This window comes from Bos grunniens, chromosome 27 (assembly GCF_055505025.1).
Source record: "Bos grunniens cultivar Pamir isolate PY7600 chromosome 27, Bosgru_T2T1.0, whole genome shotgun sequence".
NCBI lineage: Eukaryota > Metazoa > Chordata > Mammalia > Artiodactyla > Bovidae > Bos > Bos grunniens.
The window spans coordinates 31079934-31098118 of NC_141191.1; the positions used below are offsets into that span (position 1 = coordinate 31079934).

Sequence of the window (18185 nt, forward strand, 5' to 3'; positions counted from 1 at the left end):
TTCATGAACCACAGTAGACTCTGTGACCCCAAGGTAAGGGGGAAAATAGAGGGAAGATGATCGGGAAGAGCGAGAGGAGAAGGTGTGTATTTCAGTGCCTGCCTGGATGGGCATCCATGCTCTTCTCCGAGCTGCCAGCCAGTGTTAGCAGAGTGATGGAGAGAGCCCTGCCCCTCTGGCACACCAGCAAACCTCACTAATGTAATGGAAACGATGATTATTCCCAGGGCCTAGCATTTCCCTTCCTCCGGACTGTAGGGGTATTAAAGTTGATTGAACACATATGCTTCGGGTAGACAGCGCCTGCCATCACATATGGAGCCATCAGTTTTCTGTGTGCTCGGAAGGAGACACCGAGACCACGAGAGCCGGGCAAAGGCTGAGCCGGTTTAGGGGATTATAAACTAGGGGGTCCAAGTCTCTTTATGGGCCAGACAGGGGAAAAACCCCACTTTAAAAAAAATTCCCCATGTCTCTGCACAGAAAGAAAAAAAAAAGCTCAAAAATACTTAGTAAAGTTAAAATTCAATTTTAATAATTTTAACAGAATCTGCATTTCCCCTCCTTTCTATATATATGTATATATGACAAAGATGAATAGGTTATACCTATTTATCTAAGATTTTCAATATAGGTACAAGTGCATGTATATATGTCATGGATTATGGAACGGGTCCATTTTACAGCGTGAATCCCATGTCCTCAGGATGTAATTATTTTTTGAAAAAATGTGTTTCTCAGAATGAGGGTTCCGCAACTTTTCTCAAAGCCAGAGTGATGCTTTTCTCCTTCACAATCATATGTCTAATGAATCACAGCTTGATTTTCCACACCGTTAGCATGAACAAATATGAGAGGCTGTTCTAAGCAGGCTGGGGAATCGGTGCTGCGGGGTGCTGAGACGAGACTTCTGGACACTCCACTGCTTGCTCGGAAGCCTCACCTCATCAGGCTCTCCCAGTCCCGACACAGTGAGGGGAATGCCCACAGCCTCCCTGGCTGGCTGGTTATGGTGGCTCCACGTCTGGGAGAGATAGAAGGTTTGGCTGTTTGTGCAACAGCTGGCTCTAATTATTCCCCTGGGTTATGGAGATATTTTGCTTGGCCATGTTTCACTTGCTTCAGAATAAGGCAAGTTTCTTCCCATTCCATGTATTAAAATATATGTGCTATATGGGGGAGGAATAAATTTGGAGTATAGGATTAGCAGATAGACACTGAGTGAGTGAGTGGTCGCTCAGTTGTGTCTGAGTCTTTGCGACCTTGTGGACTGTAGCCCACCAGGCTTCTCAGTCCGTGGGATTCTCCAGGCAAGAATACCGGAGTGGGTTGCCATTTCCTCCCCCAGGGGATCTTCCCGACCCAGGGATTGAACCCAGGTCTCCCGCATTGCAGGCAGACGCTTTAACTTCTGAGCCACGAGGGACCATATATAAAATAGATAAATGACTAGGATTTATTGTATAGCACAGGGAACTATGTTCAATATCTTGAGATAACATAATAATGGAAAATAATTGAAAAAAAGGAAATGGCAACCCACTCTAGTGTTCTTGCCTGGAGAATCCCAGGGATGGGGGAGCCTGGTGGGCTGCCATCTATGGGGTCACACAGAGTCGGACATGACTGAAGTGACTTAGCAGCAGCAGCAGCATACACATACATATATATGCATATCTGAATCACTTTGCTATATATCTGAAACTAACACAGTATTGTAACTCAACTATAAACAAAAAAATCTTAATTAAGCCATATGTATTATATCTACAAGGAGGGAATTCATTTTAACTGTGTGCAAAAACTATTTTAAAAGAGTTTTATTTTTAAAGTGCTCAGTTTTGCCAATCTCAGCACCTTTGTATTTTTCATTCTTTAAGAAATACCTTTTTGTTTGCTGTGTGCTAATTCAGAAAAATTTAAGGAAAACGTTTAGGTCACTCTAATCCTGCCATTTGGAAATATGAAAGCTAATATTTTAGTGTATTTCCTTTTACTTTAGGCTGCACCTTGAGACTTGTGGGACCTCTGCCCCCCATCAGGAACTGAAGTACCTGAGGCAGTGGAAGCGCTGAGGGTTAGCCAGTGCGCCAGCAGGGAATTCCCTACCCTGACATTTTTAATAGGCATTTCCCCATATTTTCAAACTGTTTTAAAGTATAATTTTAATGGTTTCACTCATCAATTAAGCTTTTAAAATAATATGAATTTTTTTTATTATAAAAGTAATGAATATTATTAGAAAATTCAGAAAATTAGAAACATGAAGAAATAAAATCACAGAAGAGCATGATAAAGAGCATGATTTATCAAATGATAAATATTTTTAGTGTATTTTTTCTCTCTCAGTCTCTCCCACCACACCCCTTATCCACGTGCATGTTAAACACACACACACACACACATTTGTGTGGATGCTAAATGTTGAAAAAAGTCAAATCGAGTGATTTTTACTCTTTTATTTAACACTAGTTTACAGGGAGCCCAGCCTGGTGCTCTGTGATGACCTAGAGGGATGGGATGAGGAGGGAGGCTCAAGAGGGAAGTGATATATGTATAATTATGGTTGATTTGTGTTGTTGTATGGCAGAAACCAAACATCACTGTAAAGCAATTTTCCCCCAATGAAAAAAAAAAACGAGTTTGAAATTTTTCCAATGGCATTACAAAATCTTTGACAACCTTAATCTAATAGAGCCATCATATTTTATCGAATGGAGGTATCATCATTCACTATTTATCAACCATCGTTTTATATTGTTGATATTTAGATTGGCTGCAAATTTTCACTCTTGTAAATAATGATGCAAACTACATTCATATGTAAAAACTTACCATATGTGAGCCAGACATGAGGGCCTTTCCTAGGACAGTTTCTTAGAAAGGATAGAGTAGGGTCAAAGGAGATATTGTGAGTCTCCTGTTGGATGCCACGTAGGCTTTCCAGCGGCTTTCCCCTGGATGTGCCCTCCTACAGCAGCCATCCCCATTGTTTTGGCACCAAGGACTGGTTCATGGAAGACAGTTTTTTTTTTTCATGGACCAGGGCGGTGGAGGTATGGTTTCGGGATAATTCAAGCACATCACATTTATCGTGCACTTTATTTCTATTATTATTACATTGTGATATATAATGAAATAGTTATACACCTCACCATAATGCAGAATCAGTGGGGACCCTGAGCTTGTTTTCCTGCAATTAGACTGTTCCACCTGGGAGTGCTGAGAGACAGTGACTTCTGAAGTGTGGGGAGCAGCTGTAAATACAGATGAAGCTTCACTCGCTTGCCTACTGCTCACCTCCTGCTGCGTGGCCAGTTCCCAACAAGCCATGGACCAGCACCCAGCGTTGGGGACCCCTGTCCTAGAGGACGTGAGAGGGCTTGTTGCGATCAGCCCCACGGTAGCCCTCTGCACCTCACTGCGGCTCATCTAGGGAGCAGCCGAAAGACTAGCGCTTCTTTCCTCTTTTAGATGAAGAAATGGTAGCTCAGGTAACCTCACCAGAGTCACAAGAACAAACAGTTAAGAGGAGTGGCTAAGTGACCTGAATCTTAACTTCCTGCTAGATCCTTGAAACAAAATAAAGTAAAGTAAAGGCCTTTTGTGAACCCCAGAGGCAACAAAACCGATACAAAGCAGCAAAAGAGATACAAATCAACAGGTCTTCTGGCATTTCACCAGCCAGTTGGTGACTCTAAAGGGAGAGTCAGAAATAGCTGTTGCTTTGAAATGTAATTGCCTTGGTCTGTCTAGGGAAAAAAGTGCAAGAGCTCTAATTTGGGGAAGTGACAAACTAAAGTGTTTTGAAATGTACTTAAGAAAAAAAAAATCAAAGTGCTGAGACAGCTTTGTTTCTCAAGAACCACAATAGAAATTTGGGATAGTTATAGTTTTTAATCAGATGTTTAGGGAATCCATGTGGTTTTTCTCTTGATGGAGGTTGCATTTTTATTTTTTAATTTTTAAAAGGAAGCCAGACAAAAGTTCCTTCGGAGATAATGTCTCTGACCTATATTAAACAGAAAGTAAAACTCAAGCTGTTAACTCTTGGATGGCTCACAGTATTAGAAAGCAATTCTCAGAATTCCTCAGACTGGACACCGATCACAGAATTTAGTATCGATGCTGCTGGTGCTGCTGAGTCACTTCAGTCGTGTCCGACTCTGTGTGACCCCAGAGACGGCAGCCCACCAGGCTCCCCCGTCCCTGGGATTCTCCAGGCAAGAACGCTGGAGTGGGTTGCCATTTCCTTCTCCAATGCATGAAAGAGAAAAGTGAAAGTGAAACCACTCAGTCGTGTCCAACCCTCAGCGACCCCATGGTCTTCAGCCTTCCAGGCTCCTCCATCCATGGGATTTTCCAGGTGATGCTGATGTATTCTATTCCACAGCTGCCCCCTGGACTTGCTGCTCACATCTGGATAAATTTCCTGAGTCCTGGCAGCCTGAGCTGATGTTTCATTGAGGGGTATTTACTCCCACACAGCTGTTCAGCAGTAGGAGCAGAAAATCAACTCGGATACAATTAATACTATGTTGTAATAAGGAGACATCACCAAGAGAAACAGTTGCTGAATTGATTCTGATGATGTGGAGGAGGATAACTACAATGATAATGGTGATTAATATAACCATTACTAGGTACAGACTCATAGAAGGAACATATTTTAGTCCTGGCTTTGTTTACACTGTTGCAATCTTTCATGCTCCAGTTAGGGAAGAAGATCATGCACAGCTGGAGATAAACTGCCCTGGTCTGAATTCTCTACGTAATTGACAAAAACACACTCAATATAATTCAGATAGATGATGGGAGGACAACCCAAATACCAGTATGTTTCCTCTCCCCCACTGGAGATAAACATCTGGATTTGCCATAGTTCTTATAAACTGAATCTCAGTAAGAATGCTCAGGATGAGGAATCCCCTGGTGGTCCAGTGGTTAACCCTCAGTGCTTCCACTGCGAGGGGCTGGGGTCCCATCCTGCATGCTAGGTTGTTGTCCCTTAGTCGCTAAGTTGTATCTGACTTTACGACCCATGGAGTGTGTAGCCCGAGGGCTCCTCTGTCCAAGGGATTTTTCAGACAAGGATACTAGAGTGGGTTGCCATTTCCTTCTCCTTGGCCAAAAAAAGAAAAAAAGGTCAGGCAGTTGCAACTGAGTTAGAGAGAGCTGGGTGAGACCCTGATTACTCAGTACTCCTTCCTGTTTTGGGGGGAGGGGAACGCAGAACCATTAGAACTCTTGACCTAGACGCTGATCTACCTCCCCTATGGGTAAGGGGTTGTGTTTCTCCATGGCTACCATTCTTGTACCTGGAGGACAACTCTCCTGTATTGGACCTGTTTGGAGAGCTATGGACCATTTAGCAATTACACGTTCTACCTGCCCATAGTCCCCAGCCTCTGTGACAACCTAAAATGTTCCTGCACATTTCTCCTGGCGTAGAGCTCCATTGACCTGGGTGATGGGCTGGGGGTGGGGGGGGGGTGGTGATCACTAGACTTTGTGCAATTTGACTCTTTTTTTTTTTTTTAATGGTGGTATTGAGAAAACACGTATTTATTTATGTTCGCCACACTGGGTCTGAGTTCTGGCTTGCAGTATCTTCCTTATGGCACGTGAGCTTTTTGGTTGTGGGATCTAGTTCCTGAGCAGGAATGGAACTGGGACCCCTTGCTTTGGAAGAGTGGAGTCTTACCCACTGGACCGGAAGTCCCTAACTGACTTTTCAGGTTGGTGGCGGTGGTATAGTCGTTAAGTTGTGTCCGACTCTTGTGATCCCATGGACTGTAGCCTCCTCTTCTGCGTGGGTGAGTTGTGTGTCACAGAAATTTCTCTCTCCAACTTGACTGTGAAGGGACTATTACAAAAACAGATTCTGGGTTTCCAGTTTTCTTGGTTTCAAGTGGGTTCCAATGTTCTACATTTTCTTTTCTTTTTTAAAAAATATTTATTTATACATTTAATTTTGACTGTGTTGGGTCTTAGTTGCAACATGCAGACTCTTCATTGCAGTAAGGGGTGGGCTTCTCTCTAAGTGTTGCCTGGGGCTTAGTTGCCCTGTATGTGTGGGATCTTATTACCAGGACCAGGGATTGAACCCATGTCCCCTGCTTTGGGAGGTGGATTCTTAACCATTGGACCACCAGGGAAGTCCCATTCTGCAATTTTAAACAAACTCCCCAGGCGATTCCGAAGTTGGCATCCAACTTAACAAACACTGACCCAGAAAATGTTTTCATTTTTTTAAAGATGAGAGAACACGAGGCTCAGAGCTACCTAGCATCATGATGGTAGCATGGGGCTCTGGAGCGAGGCAGCCTGATAACGATTATGGATTACATAAAGGAGCTCTCAGGAGGACAGACATCCCAGACTCAGTGTCAGAACTTCTTTATTTCTCTAGCTGTCTGCCCTTAGGGCCTTTCAGTCTTTTCATTTAAACTTCCAGCTCTCTAATTTGGCCATCAGAAGTAAATCCTGGAGGATCATTTTGTGAGCCATCTCTTAAAAGGAGTTTGAAACATTTGCTCTAATGAACAGTGGCATTTCTGCCCACCTGGAGAGAGTCCGAGATGGATGGAGAGGGGATGGGAAGGCCTTGGTCCCTGCATGGGGCCGCTGTGGGAGCTTTGGCCCCCTCCTTTGGCCACCTGCCACCCCACCCATTATGAGTATGTGGCAGAGAAATCTGTGAAAAATTCCAGTTACTGGGGTCCTCTTTACTACAACATCGCTAAATGTGCTTTTATATTATTTTTAAGTGAACTTCACAGTGAGAAGGTAAATTTCTCTTCCTAACCCCCTGCCAGCAGACCCACTCTGCACCCTGCTCGCCCCTGCCAGTCAATACTCCCAGGCTGTGCAATCAGTCATTATGGGCGTTCTGTGCAGAGATGGTTGGATTCCAGCTTCCCTCTCTAATAAAATAAGGTGAATGACAATATTGGTGGTGGTTGTTCAGTCGCTAAGTCACGTCTGGCTCTTTGCGACCCCGTGGACTACAGTCCGCCCCTGCCAGGCTCCTGTGTCCGTGGGATTTCCCAGGCAAGAATACTGGGTTGTCATTTCCTTCTCCAGGGGATCTTCCCAACCCAGGGACTGAACTTTTCATCTCCTGTGTTGCAGGTGGATTCTTTACAACTGAGGGAAAACCCCCAAGCTCACCCCAAACAGAAGCAATATTGTAACAAATTCAGTAAAGACTTAATGCCCAAACCCGCCCACCCCATCCTCTTGCCAAATTCAACTGGAATCCAACATGGGCTGTCAGAAACAGAACTGAGGGGTGTATTTACTTGCTGTGACCCATGAAGCCTGGGAACCCAGTGGGACCAGAACCATGGCCTGGCAGCTGGTTTCCTTCCTCTGCTCTTGCCTTCTGTGGTGTGGCGATCGTTTAAAAGAACTTTGATCAGGTCACCCCCATTTCTGGTCTAAACTGGCCAAGGGCCAGAATAAAGTCTTCATAGTCAGAATAAATTCTAAACTTCCCAGGGCAGTTTGGCCCTGCACACTTGCCGAATATCCTCTCTCTCTGCCCCCTCACAGGCTCCACGCCAGCCACATTAGTGTCTTTGCTGTGACTCAGTGAGGCAGAGATAATCTTGCCTCGAAACTTCACATTTACCCTTTCCTCAGCCTGGAATGTTCATCTCCAGCCATCCATATGGATTGTCCCATCAACGTTCAAGTATTTCTTCAATATATTATCCATAAGACCATCCATAATTACTCTAAATATAACAACACCCACCCTCGTTACTCTTCACACCTTTAACTATTATTCGTTTCTTTATAGCACGTACAGCCAGATCTCTCAGACATTTATGTATTATTGTCTGTCTGTCCTGCAGTAGATGGTAAGCTGGGACATTATCTGTTTTTTGTCATCATTGCTTAGAAGGCTGCTTGGTACATGGTAGGTGTGACTCAGGCGTCTTCAACCAACAGTCTCTTGAGGCGATCAGAGATGACTAGATGACTTAGTGATTATGAAATCCCCAATCTTTTCCCTATGTCAGCACTTCACGCTTCTCACAACCATCTCCATGCATATCTTGGTGGAACATTGCAAGCAATGACCGCAATTTCTTACCCTCCCTGGATTCATGCCCTGGCAATGTGGCTTTGTAGCTTTTTTCAAAAAGGGAGTCTTTCTCAATTCTTCGGCTAGGTTTGTGCCTTGCTCTGAACATGAACAGACATAAAGCATTCACAGATTTGCAAGGTGCTTGTACGATGAGGGGCTTCCCTGGTGGCTCAGACGGTAAAGCGTTGGACTGCAATGTGGGAGACCTGGGTTCGATCCCTGGGTCGGGAAGATCCCCTGGAGAAGGAAATGGCAACCCACTCCAGTATTCTTGCCTGGAAAATCCCATGGATGGAGGAGCCTGGTAGGCTACAGTCCATGGGGTCGCAAAGAGTCAGACGTGACTGAGTGATTTCACTTTCTTTCACTTTGTATGATGAGACCCTGAACCTTCATGCGATCAAGACAGGGCCTCCCACTGTAGAATGGGACACGTGGCCCACTTTCCTTCCTGCCTCAGCTGGCACTGAGCCACTCAGAACCTCAGTCTTTGACTTCAGAGGCACAAATGATCCCAGCTGAGAGTGGGCTGAGCTCACATCAGAACTGCCCTGCTGAGTCAGCCCAGACAGCTGACTTGCAGAATCATGGCCTAAATGGCAATGCAGTTAAGCCACCATATTTGGAAGGGTTTGTTTCCTGGCAAAAAGTAACTGATACATGTGTGAGAAGGTAAGAGTTAAATAGTGAGAGAATGGGATTTTAGTTGGCTTTGACAGATGATGGTGTAAGATGTCATAGTTCCAATAACTAGGTCAAGCCCAAGGGGTAACATTATTACTGCTGGGCCACAGGGTGGATATACCTGGCCTTTAATGAGGGTTGTTTTTTTTTTTTTATGCGGAGAATTAGTGCTTTCTTATTCTCCTGGTACCTTTTCTCTTTCAGAGGTAGAAAGGCAGGTCTGCAAAGCCGGTGTGTCTTTACAGCTTCAAGACCTTAGCGTGGTGGATCATATTAACAAGAGATTTGGATAATTTTTGAACTGAAAGATCACGAAGGTCTAATTTTTGAGAAGTTAAAATAGGGAATCCAGGGAATCAGCTAGCAGAGCCACTATTTTCCCTGGAACTGGTTATCTTAGGAGTTAGTTATCTCAGTTAGTTAGTTCAGTTGCTCAGTCGTGTCTGACTCTTTGCGACCCCATGGACTGCAGCACACCAGGCCTCCCTGTCCATCACCAACTCCCGGACTTTACTCAAACTCATGTCCACTGAGTCAGTGATGCCATCCAGCCATCTCATCCTCTGTCATCCCCTTTTCCTCCCACCTTCAACCTTTCGCAGCATCAGGGTCTTTTCTAATGAGTCGGTTCTTTGCATCAGGAGGCCAAAGTATTGGAGTTTCAGCTTCAACATCAGTCCTTGAGTAATCCCATCATAAATGAAAGGGGAGCCCAAGGAGAAGAATGGTTGAAAAATCAAAGGCAGGTGCATCAAGTTGTGGGGGTCACTTGTGAGGTCCAGCAAGGGAAGCAATGTGATCTTATCTCACTGCCATTAACCAATTTTTGTGGCTCTGTGAGAACATTTTCATACCTAGGAAATTCAGATCATTTATCCTAAGACACAAATATCTGGCTCCCTGCCACAGTTCCTGGATGGATGCTCTAGAAGTGGTCCTTAAACTGGGATATGCCAGTTGAGGGCAGCCTGAGGAAGGAGTATTGGGTAGGAGCAGTGTTGAATCTGTGCTGGTCCATGAGTGTGTTTGGGATGGGCTGGGAATTTTCCCTTGTTCAGAACCCAGTTGCTGAGTCTAGGGGAGTGGTGGATATTTACAACTTCATTCAGGGATCAGACTCCAGGAATCTGCTAATGATTAAACTGTGTAATCCATTGAAAGTTATTAGAGACGTTTGGAATTTGTGCTTGTTGGCATGTAAGAGAATTGAAGGAACTTCTAGAATGTGTTTCCTAAATGCACATGTCCTCTGCATCACACCATGAATGTACTTCTGTTAAAAAAATAAAAACGATATTACATCAGGCTCAGAAATAAAACATCTGAATCAAGCTGCTCATATGACCCAGATGCTTATTGACTGAGGGATGATCTGTGAAGGGAAACCATAGGACATTGTTTTGTGACAAGTCAATCACACAGTGAGATGTGTGAGCTGTGAGGATGCATTCACTCATTAACCAAAACCTGTTCAAGGGTTTGGGTGGTTTATTGTCTACATTCCTGGAAGCATTCAGTGCAGAAAAGGCCAGTTTCTCCTTAATAATTCCAGCAGATTCTTCAGGATGTAGAAAGGAATGTATTTGGGCTCTGAGAGGAACAATTTTTTTGTTCAATGACTATTCATTGAATGTTGACCATGGGCCAGGTACTGTCCTAGGTTCTTAAAGTATATCAGGAGATAAAACTCACAAAGATTCTCTGTCCTGGGGATGGTGTGTGTGTGTGTGGAAACTGATAATAAATAATAAACATAATAAAGTAAGTAAATATAAAGTTTGTCAGAAGGAGATAGATGCTAAAGGAAGAAAAATGCTAAGATAAGAGGTATCAGGAGTGCTGGAGGGGGACAGTGGCAGCATTTAGAAAGCAGTCAGGGGACTTCCCTGGTTGTCCCAGTGGCTAAGACTCCATGCTCCCAGTCAAGGGGCTGGAGTTCAATTCCTGGTCAGGGAACTTGATTCTGAATGCCATTAACTAAAAGATCCCGCATGCTTCCACTAAGACCTGGCACAGCCAAATAAATAAATACATGAATATTTAAAAAATAAAAATAGTAGATAGTCAGGGTGGACCTCATTGAGAAGGGGAGATCTGGGCAAAGATCTGAAGGAGGTAAGGTCCACATGTCACCATGGAGAGATGACAAGCCCTCCTGTTTATCTCTGCATCTCTTCTCCCAAGAATCTAGTCAAATACTTTAGAGACAGTAGTGGTTTAGTAAAACTTGACATAAATTAAAGATGACCAGGCATTTCTTCAGTATGAAATGGGTGGCTTTTCAACAGATGAATGGATAAAGAAGATGTGTTGTACAGATAGATCGAAAGATAGACAGGCAGATAGAGAGAGAGAGGAAATGGAATGGAATATCACTTAGCCATAAACAAGAATGAAATTTTGCCATTTGCAGCAACATGGATGGATTTGGAGAGTATTATGCTTAGTGACACAAGTCAGACAGAGAAAGGCAAATACTGTATGATATCACTTGTGTAAACAGTAAAACAAACTAGTGAACAATACTGAAACAAGCTCACAGATGTAGAGAAAAAAACTAGTGGTTACAAGCAGGTAGAGGGAAGGGGAGGGAATATTAGGGAAAGGGAATTAAGAGGTACAAGCTACTATGTATAAAATAATCAAACTGCAAGGATATATTGTACAGCACAGAGAATATAACCAATATTAAATAATAACTACAACAAAATTAAAGATGACCAGACATTTCTTCAGCATGGGCTGGGGTGCCTTTTCTCAGAAAGGGAGATGGATAGTTTTATCCTTGATGTGTCTCTATTTTCTTTTCTTTTTAAAACGTCTATTCATATCCTTTGTCCATTTAAACATTTTTATTTATTTATGTTTATTTGGTTGCACTGGGTATTTAGTTGCACGTGGGATCTAGTTCCCTGACCAGGGATTGAACTCAGGCCCTCCACACCGGGAGTGCTGAATCTTTGTCACTGGACTTAGCCACCAGGGAAGTCCCTCTATTTTCTGTCTCTATTTCTGTCACTATCCTCTTGCCCTTTGCAATCTGGAGTCTGTCTGGATCACCGTAATGAAAGGACACCATTTTTGCCTCAGCCAAGCTCTAGTTAAAGGTGAATGCTTTTTCTTTTCAGCAGCCATATTCTAGCTAGTGATGCTGCAGGAATGTGTACTGACTTTCCCCTTTCTGGTGGCCACAGGGCCAAGGCAATTCCAGGACACAGCTTTTTTTCTTCTTCCTCTTCCTGCTATGAGAACCCTGGCAGGAAAGCAGGAAGAAAACCCTGCCTCAGCTGTCAGAGGGGTAAGCTGTTAAATTCCTTGATTCAAGGGGAAAATAGAATTGATTGACAGACTAGAGAGAGCTGTTCCTCATTTACCCACCAGAAGATATTATATGGCTGTAAGCAGTGTTCAGGAGCATGAGAAGGTAATAAACTATGCGTATAAGCTCAGTTCTCTGGGGAAGGAGAGCGGCTGCCAAACCCACACTCAGATTGTTTCTTTCTCGTTTTTTTTCAGGTCCTCTGTGCATGCCATGCTTAGTGAAGGTAATAAAAAGGTAAGATTATAAAGAAGAAAGAGACCCATCAAGGACGGAAGTTGCTTTATTTGCTCTCCTGTCAAGGAATTCTTCTCACCCCATCGGCCTTTCAACACAGAAGGGGTCACTGGCTGACTGGCAGGTGTAGAAGAGAAGAGCGAATCAGGGTCAGATGCATTATTCAATGGATTTGCAGTGGCCCCAGCTTTATCATAGTTTTTTTCTGATGGATATCTACCCATCCACCTCCCAAGAGACTGATAGCTTGTTCTCAAAAAGTGGAGCAGTTTCCATTTTTGTTTTTGGCAAAACATGTGCAGTGCAGCATGCAGGATTTTAGATCCCTGAACAGGAATTGAACCGATGCCCCCTATATTTTGAGTGCTGAGTCCTAACCACTGGACCGCCAGGGAAGTTCCTGGAGCTGCTTCTTGATCTTTGAGTACTAGGTGATGTGTCAAAAACTGGGTCAGAGCTCAGACTCTGCTGTACTGGGTCATCCTGGACAGGTGGTGTGCTGCTTATTTGCATCCTCCACCAGTCTTGAGTGCACAGTTGGGTGAACTGCAGGCGCCAAGTCAACATGCATATAATTAGGCTCTTCTATGCTTTTGGTTGGAGAAGGCGATGGCAGCCCACTCCAGTACTCTTGCCTGGAAAATCCCATGGATGGAGGAGCCTGGTAGGCTGCAGTCCATGGGGTTGCTAAGAGTCGGACACGACTGAGTGACTTCACTTTCACTTTTCACTTTGACGCATTGGAGAAGGAAACGGCAACCCACTCCAGTGTTCTTGCCTGGAGAATCCCAGGGACGGGGGAGCCTGGTGGGCTGCCGTCTATGGGGTCGCACAGAGTTGGACACGACTGAAGTGACTTAGCAATAGCAGCATGCTTTTGGTGCCTCAGTTTCCTCAATTGTAAAATAGTATCTAATACACCAAAAATGCCCTCCCCATTTTTTCCAACTGTACATGAAAATACTTCACTGTCACATATTCACTAGACTGAGATTAAGTCTGTGGAGCTTATTAACTCCTTAAGGTAAGAGTCTGTATAAATAAATACTAGAGAGTATTACCTTGCCTTTCCTGGAAACTTCCAGGTCTTAGGAAGTCCTGGGAAGAGTTCTGACAGGACAGGATAACCATGTTACCATTGCAAATAAAGGACATATGTTGAACACAGTATATCAGATTCTGTGCTTCTCTGTGTTAATTTCTTTGATCCTCACAAGATAGGGGTGGGGACTACTATTCTCCCCATATTATAGATGGAAAACTAAGCTCACAGAGCTTGACTAGCTACGTTTCCTAACATAACAGTTGACAAGTAGCAGAACCAAGACTTGAACTTGGCCATCTAGCCCCAGAAATTTGTCTTGTAGCTACCAAGCTAGAACGGCTCTTCAGAAAAGACTTTCACTGGAATCTTAAGCAAGCTTTGCTGTAAAGGAAATATACTGGCTCCCAGGTGACTGCTATTTATTTAGTTTGTCACCTTTCTCTTCAGTGCTCAATTTTTCCCCCCAAGTTTAAATTTAAGAAGAATTGCTGGGGCAATTATTCGTTTTGACAGACAATATAAATAGCCATAGAAATTCCTTCCTGTTCGTGTATTCAGCTAATACAGGCCACTGGATTTTCAATGGGCTAAGGACAATGGGAAATATTTGGAAGCCACAATTTTTGTCCTCCAAGAGCTTTGCTGTTCATCAGAGAAACAAGAGCAAACCCCTGAATCCTGAAAGGACTTGGTGAAACAATGTGTTTTATGTATCCAAGGGGAGGACACAGACACTCTGCTTTGTAGAAATTGAATTTATAATGGAGATACAAAGTCAGGGAGATGTCCTGGGGAGGGGGCAACTTGAGCCCAACCTTGTGGGGTGGATAGGACTTTGATGGGAGTGGAGGTGACAGTGCAATTCCAGCCTAGTGTGTTACTGTCAGGGGTTACCCTAGAAGTTCCTGGAGCTAGACTGGTGGGGTTCAACCCCTGGTTCAATGACTTATTAGCTTCACGTCCTGAGGAACTTCCCAATTTGACCTCTTTGAAACTCAGTTTTCTCATCCAGAAGGAGGCAGACTGAGGGAAAGCGAGAGTCCAAACAGATGAAGGGTTCCAAATAGATAAGAGGAGCATGATTTGTTTATGAGCAACCTGAAGCAGTGGGGTGACGGAAAAGGGAGGGTTATTAACCTCATCCTCTAGAACTGAGGGAAAGAATGGTCATTAGAACCAGCAAGCGCAGTGTAGACGGAGCTGCCTTTCAGGGACCCCTGCCCTTTATAAGAGGGGCGCGGCTGCAAGAGACTAGGACAATGGACGCCTCAGCCGCGTCCCTCCGACCCGCCTGCCTGGCTCCGCCCCTCTTTCCCTATTGGTTGAGCCCAACCAAGACGCCACCTCCCGCGGGAACTGGATGGGATCCCACAGGTCAGGCCCCCAGGATGCGAGTCAGTGCAGACAGGTAGATCGCGGGTGTGGAGGGCAGGACAGAAGATACCTGTCACAGAGGGGGAACACCGAAGGCAGGTAAGGTTGGCTGGTGCCATCCTGTCAACTCTAGAGAACTGTGTGCTGGGATATGATTGTGAAGGCAGTGGGACCATGGAGAGTTTTTGAGCAGAAGGGACACAGTGACAGAATAAAATCAATGCTGGGATGGAGACCGTCTGGCTGTTTTACCTCAGGCTCCCTGCCTTCCGGTGTTATAACACTTTCCTTGAGGCAACCACAGCAGCTGTCAGGACCTTCCCTCCCACCCCTAAGGGCAGCAACTCCTGCCTTCAGTTTGTAGTGGGATTCCCCAAGAAAACTCTTTTTCTGGGATTGCCCCTCTGTCTCCTTTCTTACCTGTTTTAAAATCTTCTTGCAGGTTTTAAAATCTGCCCTGATAACTGTAGCCTGGTTGGCTTTGAACTTTCTAGAAAGACAGAAAGCTGGATTTGAAGCAGCTCCTTGAACCACAGTCTCACAGCTGTGTTAGAGCCAAGTCACCAAACACTGTTTCGGAAGGAAAGGGAACATGCCTCATGATGGCCTGGCGCAGATCCCCTCTGACAGACACATGAGGTAATGACTCCAAATGAGCACCTTCCCACGGACAATTGTCAAAGAGACTTCGCATTGTTCTTCAGCCCGTAATTCGTTTGCTGTAGAAATGACTGTGTTGGTTGTACTGCACGTTTCCTCTCTGAACAATGCCTTTATTGAATCAATTTAAATATTCTTGAAAGGAAGCACTTTGTGACAGAAGCCATCTGATGCCTAGATGTGGGCTTGAAACATGGAGTTGACCCTGGAGCCCAGTCTTTAGGGCTGTTTCTCTACCGGCTGATGGCTGTGTGTACATCTGCCTTGCCACAAAGGACTTGACCCTGTCTTTTCCCATCATTTTTTGGGGGAAGTGGCAATGGAAACCAGCAACAGGGACCTCAGGGAATGGATGGATTTGCTCCTGTCCCTTTGTGAGGGGGCCTTTGAAGATGTCGGTCTAGAGATGGCTTAAGATGAGATCAGTTGGGAAGTTTCAGTTCTTCTTCCTTCCAGGTGCTAATTCCAAGCTTCTATACCCCAAACCAGGGGTGCCACTGCTTCCTCAGAAAAACAGTCGAACATTTCGTTCTAGAAAGATGTTAATTCTTTTGCCTCTCATCTGAACTGTAGGCCACTCAGAAAGCCAGCTGATTGCAAAGAGGCTCGATTTCAAGGTGGGAGGAGTAAATGAGACTCCGTTTCTGATGAACACAGATGAAGTTGCAGTTTGCCGATTTCAATCAATGACATTGGGTGAGAGCAGCAAAGGTCACCCCCTACCATGTGTTATAAGAAAAATCTGAAATCCCTTCATATTCTGGTCCTCAAGGGCAGTTTTCTGCCTCTTTCTGCTGTGCCCCTTGCTTAGAGGATGACAGATGAATCTGGACTGGGCTTCAGTTTTGCTTTTGGTTGCATATAAAATAATTGCTTTAGAAACAATACCCTCATGATTAAAAAACCACTGCAGCTAAAAATATTGAAATCAGGAAGCATCCCAAATAAAGGATTTGCCAAACACATCAGCTAGGACAAAAAATTTTGCTGGCAGAACGTAAAATAAATATCAAAAGACTAAACTAATAAGGCACTAGGAAGCGCTGGAGTTCTACTGGTACCACTCGTCCAAGATGTTTATACATCTCCATGTAATTACAGATAATCATATAAACTCTTTGTTTCAGCTTGAAATCTGTTCAGGTTGACACCTTCACTTCTGTGTTGATTATTTCTTTCCCATCTTCTGATCTCCTTCTGCCTCTTTTTTTTTAAAGAATAAATTATTGTCAGAGCATGGGCTTGCAAAGCAGGGATTTGATCCTATCTAATTGTTTTTTTCCCCTTTTCCTCATCCTTTTATTTCCAGCAACTCCAGATGCACCTCAGATTCTCTCAATAAATCCTTCTTATTTTATTTGTTTACCTGTTATGCTGATCTCCTCCTTTCTTCCACTCCCCCCCCCCCACACCTTTCTCATTCTTTCTTATTTCCTTAACTGCATTTTGTCTGTTTTATAGGATAGTTATAAGCTATACATATTCAGGTCTGGTGGATGGCTTGTTCTGTTTCGTGGGCTAAGGCAAATACATGTCATGATATCAACTTACTCTCTTGGAAGAGAAAGTCTGGAGATCCAGTGGTTAAGACTCTGAGCTTTCACTGCAGGGAGTGCAAGTTCCATCCATGGTTGGTTCAATCCCTGGTCAGGGAACTAAGATGCCATGTGCCATGTGGCTTGGCTGAAAAAAAAAGAGAGGGAGAGAGAGAAAGACTTACACTGAAACCAAGACTATTCTTACTCCTTTGTCACTGCTTTTCCTGACCAACTGACCAAATGCAAGCTGGGCAACAGAAGGGGTGAACAATGGTCATGGTTGTGGTCATAATCCTATCCCTATCCCCAAGAGGGAAGCTGTACCCAAGGATTGGAAAGTTTGTGAATAGACAGAGGTGATCCATGAGAGAGATGGGAGTTTCTATACTTCTGTGGTTTGAACATCTGTGTTGCCCCCAATTCACCTCCAAGTGATGGCATTAGGAGGCAGGGCCTTTGGGGAATGATTAGGTCATGAGGGTGGAGCCTTCATAATTGGGGTTAGTGCCATTGTAAGAAGAGGGCCCACCCAGGGAGCTAAGTTGTCCCTTCGGCCGTGTGAGGGCTTAGGGAGAAGGTAGCTTAGCTGTCCATGAAAAATGTCCTCATCGGAATCAGTCTGTTTGCATCTTGACTTTGGACTCTCCAGCTTCCAGACTGTGAGAAATAAATTTTTGCTGTTTATAAGCCACCCAGGTAACTGTATTTTTGTTACAGCAGCCTGAATGGACTGAGACAGATAGAGAGCAGTGTTTTTGAGACATGAAAGGCAGAAGCCAGATGATGCTAGGGTAGAACAGGGGGTCTGTCTCACCCATTCCTTCCTTCAGCACCTGTGTCCCCAGAATGGAGAGAGTCAAGGGCAACCGCAGGCACCAGGCAGAGCTGGTCTTCCTGTTGGACCTCACACCCCCCGGCTCATCCCTCCCTTGGATCATCACTGTTGGTCGTAGCTAGGCGTGATCCCAAGGTTCAGCAGTAGGAAGTTTTACTTTCCTGTGTCCCAGAAAGGCCACTGGGATGTTCGAGTAACATTATTTTCGAATATTTTCCCTTCTGCAACATTTCAGTTTATTTGACGTTCTCCCTCCATCAACATCTTCAACGTTAAAACAATAGGGCATCAATTTCCACCTAGAATTTACTAGCTTCCTGCTCCCTGTGATTTCAAATTGCACCTTTTCCGATGGCTCAGTCCACAATGACCTTTCCATTTCGAAATCCTCTATG

General features: G+C 44.3%; 1 long non-coding RNA gene across 1 annotated transcript; it reads left to right on the forward strand.

The window, feature by feature from the left end:
* Nucleotides 1–14659: 14659 nt before the first annotated feature.
* LOC147343735 (uncharacterized) lies at nucleotides 14660–16669 on the forward strand. The gene is made up of 2 exons (XR_015155951.1): nucleotides 14660–14856; nucleotides 15200–16669. It is a non-coding gene; the product is annotated as an uncharacterized LOC147343735 (long non-coding RNA).
* Nucleotides 16670–18185: the final 1516 nt, after the last annotated feature.